Genomic DNA, 8,517 nt, shown 5'->3' on the forward strand with positions numbered 1-8,517 from the left:
AATAGTATACACAATAAAATAAAGTGTCTAGATAGATTATCGATACACTTACCTCTTGCTCGACGTTGACGACAACCTACGAGCGTTTAGTCAAGTCAACACTTGACTTGGGCTCGTCGATCGAGGGAGCTTAGTGCTCTTCCAAAGGGCACATGTCCTACCACCAAGCTAGTTTGCACTATCCTGCTACTATCAAGCTAGCTACAACGTGTGAATGGGCAAGATGGTAGTATAGGAGCATCCATGCCTTGCTAGACAGCTCAAATCAAATTTTTGATGCCATTTTTTATCATTTTGGACCAAAACTTAGCCAATTAGTCTATCAAACTATTAATTTTTCACTGATAATTTTTTAATCGTATTTTTGCATAAATATGCACATCGATATTACATAACATCGGTTCGTAAAATCCATCAATCTTATAATGCTAAAAAATAGACAATATGCTTGAGAGGTAGATTGCAATAAAAATATGTTTGTATTATAGTGCAAAGTACAAAGGGATTTTTCTTTACATGACTATGCCTAGAATCCTAGTGGTCATTACAAGTTTTAGGCCATCTTTAAGTGCTTAATTTTCTCATGGCCATGCTTCCATCTCATCATGACTTCTAACAAAAACCCTACCTTGACACTCTCCCATATGGCGGCATGGCTAGTTGCTGATCCCAATGGCTTGCAATATCCTTTCATGTAGGCGTATACCAAATACATGCTTGATCAGCTCCTTTAATAAGAATGATCTTGTGGCATTCAAGGTGATGGTGGTTGCACATAGCACTTTTGATAGGGCCTTTAGGAAAGAGATTGAAAAAGTTGACATTTTTAATTTAATTATAATTATGTTATTAGAATGGATTTCATATACATTAAAGTATTTTTCATGAAAGTTTTAGCCTCATTAAGAAATTATTAAGATGGTTTTGATTGGAAGTACTAAATTTTTTCGATTTTCTATATGAAAGTTCTCAAAGATGGATAAAGAAATATACACTTACTAGCTTGTTTTAACACCTTTTTTTTTTCAACTACTATCATATATGCTTACATTTCCTTAAAGCCTTTTTTTTAGTCTTTATGATTGAGCAAAAATTAGAATTTTTACAGAGAGTCCAAATTTTCACAAAAGTGACTTTTTTGCTATAAGAATAGTGTTAAAAAGAAAGAAATTAGTATCCATGTTATAGATATCTCTCCTTCTAATTCAAAATCTACAAACATTACGCAAGATACAAATTAGTTGTGACCCTTCGTTATATCATTCTTGCATACCTTTTGTGGATTTGGATATGTGGTACTTTGACAATGGTACCACTAGGCATATTACTTCTTAATACCATTTGTTCACTTCTCTTAAGCTTATTTCTAAAGTCAATACTATCACAAATACCAATAACTCACCTTATCCTTTTAAAGTTGTTGGAAAATTTGTGTTGGTTGCTCCTAATGGTAGTATTTTCACACTTACAAATGCCTTTATATGTGCCAAAGATTTTTTTTTAATTTGCTATCAATTTTTATGCTTACCAAGATTGGCTTGATTGTCAAATATATGGATGATATATTGTACAATTCATGAGCTCTCATGGGATGATACGATTATTGCATTTTGTTTACTATGGTTTGGAATGTACAAGCTCAATAATAATAGTAAATGTCTATGCGATTGCAAATTCACAAGCTATTTCAGATACAAAACTCTTACATGCATGTTACAATCATCTTAATTTTACAAGTTTGTTGTGTCCATATAAATTTGATATGGTCTTTTTATTACCTACTCTTGAGGCACTTCTAAGACATATTTATGAGAGCTACATATAGAGTAAAATACACAAATGCAAATATCATCCTTTGAAAATTATATGTACTTCATGACATTCGTGACTTTTATTGATGATTACTCCAAACATGAATGTGTATATACCCTGAAAGCTAAGTCTAAAGTGTTTTTACGCTTTAAATTATCTGTATATAAGGTTGAAAATTTACCAAGATCTAAAGGGGATACTCTCTATTTTTATTGAATGGAAAAATATATATCTAAAGAGTTAATGCGCCTCTAGTTGAATGTGAAATAAAATACCAATGTTTAGATTCTATACACCACAACAAAATGTTGTAGCTGAGAGAAGAATCAATCTCTTATAGAGATGATACGGGTATAATCAAAAGTCAAGCTTTGCCACATGATTTTGATGAAACCTTTTCTTCCACTTATCCTATGATAGCAATTTATAGTATTTGTGCATTAGTAGCTCATATTGATTCGAATTAACATATATTGGACATTAGTATTGCATTTCTAAATAGTGATTTACATGAGTAGATAGGCTTTTTAACCTCGTGGTTTTGATCAAAAGGGACAAAAAACAATGTAGATTGAAAAGGACATTTGTATAATCTAAAGTAAACACCTTAAGCTTTGTAGTATGAGAAGATACATGCATGACTAGATGTGGTTTTCATAATAGTTCAACTAAGAGTATCTTATATATCAATGTACCTCTAATCGATATACTAATGTTGATGATATGCTCCCTAGCTAGCCCTATTGAGACACATATTGTTGATTTTTTAAGTTGAAGTTGAATTCGGATTTGACATGTTAATTTTGGACATATTGTATTATTATTGGGTATTCAATTCAAGTAGTATGATGGAAATATTGCTTTCTATCACAAAAAGTATATTGAAACATTACTGTAGAGATTTGATATTGAGGATTGCAAGCCTATTGCTACTCCCATGTAGAGAGGCCTCACGTTGTTACACGAGTAGTGATCAAGACAAGTCTCACTCACAACCCGATAACGAGATGTTAAGGAGTATTGGTTAGAATAATTGACTTTGTCAAATGAACAACACAACACAAAAAATTTAAATATTTCGACAAACTCCACATGAACCACACACGAAACCAAACAATACTCAATACCTCTTATCGATCAGAAACAACAAAAAAACTCACTTTGGATAGAGTATCACACACAACCTTGCACAAAGTTCGAAACAGACACAAACTTCGAAGACAAATCCAACTAAACTAAATTTTCACACCTTGATAAACCTTGAGCCGACACTCAGCACTTCAGCTTCCAAATTCTCCAACTTCCTAATTGGCACGACAAGAGTCCACACCCTCACATGCGACCCTCCACTCTCCTCACTCAAGTTACAAGAAGTTTATGAGGAGTAGGACAAGGCAAGGGCTCTCTTCTTCCCTTACTTATATAGTTTTTCTCTTAATACACACCTCCACACGAGTTTACTTTTGAAAAAGAATGAAGCTTTTATGTTTTTGCTTTCTCTAAGGCTAAAAGCTATAACATTAAGAAAAAACACTAAAAGCCTAAAAGGATTTAATCTATTGATTAGCCTTAAGGCTTTTCAATCAAAAGCTGTCCAATATTTCAGCTTTCGCCGCCCTGCGTATCTGTTGCATGAACGTCGTAATGTTTGTCATTCGTAATGCCTACGTTTTATAACAAGTCGTCATTCTGCATCATCAACAATAGTCGCCATCCAGCCAGCCCATCATCACTGCATATGCTGCCATCATCATGGTCATTAATATCATCAATGGCAGCCGCCAATCATTGTCGAATTCTAAAACTTAGGCTTATAATTCTTTTCATTATTTTGTTAATGCTCCCTGAGTCACGATTGGTGATGAAATATCCTCCATAGCAACACACTATCTATGCTCCTGCAATACTTTACAAATTCCCCTAAAACCTTTATACATTCCCCTAAAACCTTTGACCTATGCACTCGTCAACCTAAAGATTCATCTTGACCTTTGTTTCCACATCAATACATCTTTGTGTGCCCTGTGGAAGAGATCAATTCGTTTTGGTCCCTCTATTGAACTGCCTCTATCTTCAACATGTGTGTCCCATAAGGGTAACAATTTGCATCAGCAACAATGGTTCCATGCCTTGGTAGTAACTACCATGGAAATTTTGCACGACCGAATAGTTTTTTATGGTACTTTGAGCTTAGCTTTGACAGAATGGGTAGTCGAGCCTACTTCCCCTTTGACTTCCAAATATGTTTTGAGGTATCTTGTAAGCATCGAATACCTAAAATGCTTTTACAGTGCTTTCTACGAGTTCGTTTGATGTTCTTGTAAGGCTCTAGGCATTGGCCGAAGACCATCAAGGTATTATTGATAAAGGTGCTCTCATTCAAATGAATTCCCCCATGACCTCCCTTCTTAGAATCGTATCAAATTCCATCATATTTTAGATTCTTCAACAAAGCTTGTAACTTTGAGAACCCAAATACCTCTTCATTTGAACATGTTTTTTCATGTAATGTGCCCTAACAAGAATATGCTTTCAAATAGAAGTTCGTGCTCAATCATTCATGATTTGAGAAATATGCAATGACTAATCCATACTATGCAATCAAACAAATAATGCTCCACACAAAAATAATATATGCACTGAAGAAATTGTGTCTAACCTATCTACATGTGCTCGTGCATCATGCAAAATGCAAACACATTTCCTTAATTATTTAATATCCTTATCCTCACCTTTCAATGCTTAGCAAGAAAATGTCATACTCCACTCCACCCACCCATAATCTCACTGTCCCTTAAAAAAAATAATGGTCCTCAAGATGTTGACCAAAAAAACATCCCATCTCACAACTGGCGATGTCCTTCACGACCCTCTATCTCACCCATCCACCTTACCCCCACACAACCAGATATTTCTAACTCGGTGGTGAATTTTTCAACTCTCATGGGTGCAAGAGACAGTGCCTGCTCATTGAATGGTGCTCTCTCAAGTGCGCGTGCGACTAAGATTTACTGCATATAGCTACAACGGACCTCATGTCGTGCTAGTACTCAACGATGGCACAAAACATGCATAATTCCAATCCATGGCATGTAAGTATTTGAAAAGATTAAGAGACGACCCCCGAGTGCAATGCATTAGACAAGTGCTATATAAAGTGCTCGTGAACCCATTATCCCCGTGATGTGCAAGAGTCTCGACAAGAAAACATACCTATTCCACAATGTTCGGCAACTACTAGCGAACTCTGGCTCCAAACTATCCAAAAAAATACTAAACTCGACCAAGGCCATCAAGTTTCCACACTCAAAAAATCAAACAAATTGACAAACAAATCCTTAGCTAGACCACCACAAAAAATCCAACTATGAAACGATAAAACAAAGTCACACAAACATTTAAGCTAGCAAAAACCAAACCTAACTACAGTCTCTCTATGGGTTTTCAATTTTCAAAAAAACACTTGACAATGTTTAGCCTTCATGGTACCAAAGACAGCTTTGATGTCTTTCTCTATTAGTAAGCTATTGGATGCATGATTTGTGTATGCATTATGAGACCTAACATTCAATTTGCAATCTCACATGTAAGCAATTTTATGCATAGCCAAACCACCATGCAATGGCACGCAATAAAGCCTATTTTTTCTATTTGAGCAATACTTAGTACCTTGGGTTGTTTTTTCCCAAGGAAAGATTAGTGCCACCAAACTTGCATTCTTCAAATTTTGACTAGGTTGTTTGCTCAGCACCTTATGTATGTTATGGTTGAGCAAGAAGCAATTAATCTACTATGGCCACTCCTTGTTTCCACTATGACCACTCCTAGTTATATAGCTAAGTACATGGTAGCAATTAAGTATGTTTAGCTTAGATGTATTTTGGCTAATTTAGATAATGGAAAGTTATTTACTACCACCATCTATATGGTAATCGAAGCACATTGACAATTGCATGGAATCAAGTGTTCCATGCTTGTACTAAGTGCACTAAGGTACATCATCATTATGTAAGGGACACTTTGTTAGGAGAGAGCAACTTGGCTTATGTACCAACACAAGATAACCTTGTAGATATTTTCACAAGAACTTTGACTTATGAGAGATTCAAAGCTTTGGGCTTACTCGCCTTTGTGGATTGATTGGAGTATGATGGGCTAAGCTTCTCTATACATGAATGCCAAGTTTGTTTACTACATCACTCCCAAGGGAATTTTTTACCATATTTTGGTAGTGATATGTATAGTCACACTTAGGACTACTAAAGCCCTTTTTTTTCTCTAGGAGATCTTTTTCCCGAGCATTATACACAACACACACAAAAAGGATATATATAGTCTTGTAAATCTTCTTAAATGAAACCTCAATAAAAATTTTATTATGAGCTCTCAAGCTCCTTCTATAAGTTTTACGTGTCCATTCTTATAATGCTAAGTCCAATAATTGTAAACACTTCTAGTTACATTTTTGGCATTAATTCAACATGCAACTAAGGTATCAAAGGCTTGGAAAGAATTGGACAATCAATACAAAATGTGAAACCAAAACAGGATCCAAAACGTAAAGAATTAGCTAGCAACAAAAAAATTTGGTTAAAAAAATAACAAAAGCATTCAACACCTAAATCAAGATTGATACAACCAAATGACTAGCACTTGGATAGACAAAAAGTAGCTCGATGGTGTCTTTGAATTTATTCACCAAAGTTCAATGGATTGGTAACAAACCTTAACACTCAAGTGAGATCTCAAGCATTGATATTTGAATAATTTTATACATTATCAGTGGTGGAGGGATAGCACCTAAGCCTAAGAATAAAGCAATATCAAAGATGCTATATTTTCTACCAATGCAAAAGAGAAAGATGATTTCTCTATTAAAAGTGATGGTAAAAGAAAAAAAGTAGCAAGAAGTCTTAAGGAGAGTGCTTATATTACAAAGAGGGAACATGCAATCACACCTCATCATATCAAAAAGGTAGATGAAAGTAATGATATGGAAGAAGACAACCAATACTCTCCAAGTGAAGTTGGTGATATTATTGGCCACCATCAAGGAAGTATGCTCAACTCAAGAAGCATCAACAACTAACTCATGACCAATAAGAAATATCTATGTAATTTTGTACAATCTTTGCAAACCCGTCATTGGGATGGTTGGTGACAATAGAAAATACCCTATTAAGGGCATTTTTACTATTTTCTTTGGTGTTACAAATGGTAAAGTCAAAAAGCTTTGAAGCATGTTATATGCTTCAAAGATTAAGAGAATTTTATTATCAATTGCTTCTATAACTAATCTTGGCCATAAATATGATTCACAAAGACAAGTGCAAAAAAGTCTTGATATTTTTGGCAAGATTGCTAGCAAAGGAGAAAGAGAAACAAGTTATACAAGTAAGGTTCTCTTACAACCATTGATAGAGTGAGTACGAGCTTTGGCCTAAAAGATTGTCCATATTGGACTTGCGGTATTAAAGAAAATGCACAAGCAAGGTATGGTTGCTCACCTTCCTATAATGACAAATGAAGGAACCATGTGAAGCTTCTAATGGACAAGCAACAAAGAAAGATATTTCTACAAGAAAACAAGAGCAAAGCAAGGGCTTCTTTAGAGTTGCCACATACTAACTTATGGGGTGAGATGCCTATTCAAGCCTTGGGGGAATCTATGTTAATCATCAATGACTTCAACAAGAAGATATAGATGTACTTCATTCAAGGTAAGACAAGGTTTTGATAAGTCAAAGGATGGCTACAACTTATTAAAAATGAAATAAGGAAAGTAAACAAACCCAAATCAAATCTGCCGATGATGAGTACAACTTGAGGATTTTGAGGGCTTTTGCAAGAGTAAAGGGATCAAGCATCAATTCGCTTGTCATGGATATACTATTAGCATTTGCAACTTATTCAAATGGATAGTGGGGGAGGCTCAACCTATTGTTCTTTTGGAAAGGGAATTATTTTTATGTTTAGTTGTGATGAATACTATTACAAGCACTTGCACCTTATCTAGATGCATAATGGGAAAGGTTCTACCTATTTGAGCTCCTCTTTAAAATCAAGGGGTGCCATTGAGGTGAATACACCTTTGAAGTCCAATAGGCAACTGTTCACAAAAAACTCTTATGGGCAATATAAAAACCGTCAACTTGGACAATTTGTAGGTTTTTCTTAGATTTTGCAAGTGTTTTGCGCATATAATAACTGAAAAGATCCTAGACTTCAAAACGTCATCATTTCATGCTCCTTGAAGAGCCAGACTATCAATGATTTTCTTGCAAAATCCACCTCCATATCCTCTTATTTCCCAGTCTTTCTATATTCAAAAAAGATTTACGAGACCGGCATACATTTATGGATAGCATATGAGGGAATATCTGTCGTGTGCAAATTTCAGAGGCAAATGGAGCTTTCATCTTATGCTACCTTCTCTTCTACCCAGAACTACTGGTATATGGTGAAAAGTCTGATATCAAGCTTCCCCAAAATAAAGCAGATGGCAGCTATGCATTGGTCTTGCACACAGACTTTGTGTTAAGTACAAGATCTAATTGTTGGAGCAAAACCAAGGCATGAGTTGTTATACCTTGTCAGAGCTTCTAAGTAGCCAAGGGCTTCCTTGATGTTAGAAGCATTGAGATACAAGCACAGTGTTTGTTAACAATCTCAAATCCTTCCTATGTGTGAGATCATTGCCCGACC

This window comes from Lygodium microphyllum, chromosome 25, assembly GCF_053477565.2.
Source record: "Lygodium microphyllum isolate KBCC chromosome 25, Lygodium_microphyllum_v1.1.10, whole genome shotgun sequence".
Classification (NCBI taxonomy): Eukaryota; Viridiplantae; Streptophyta; class Polypodiopsida; order Schizaeales; family Lygodiaceae; genus Lygodium; species Lygodium microphyllum.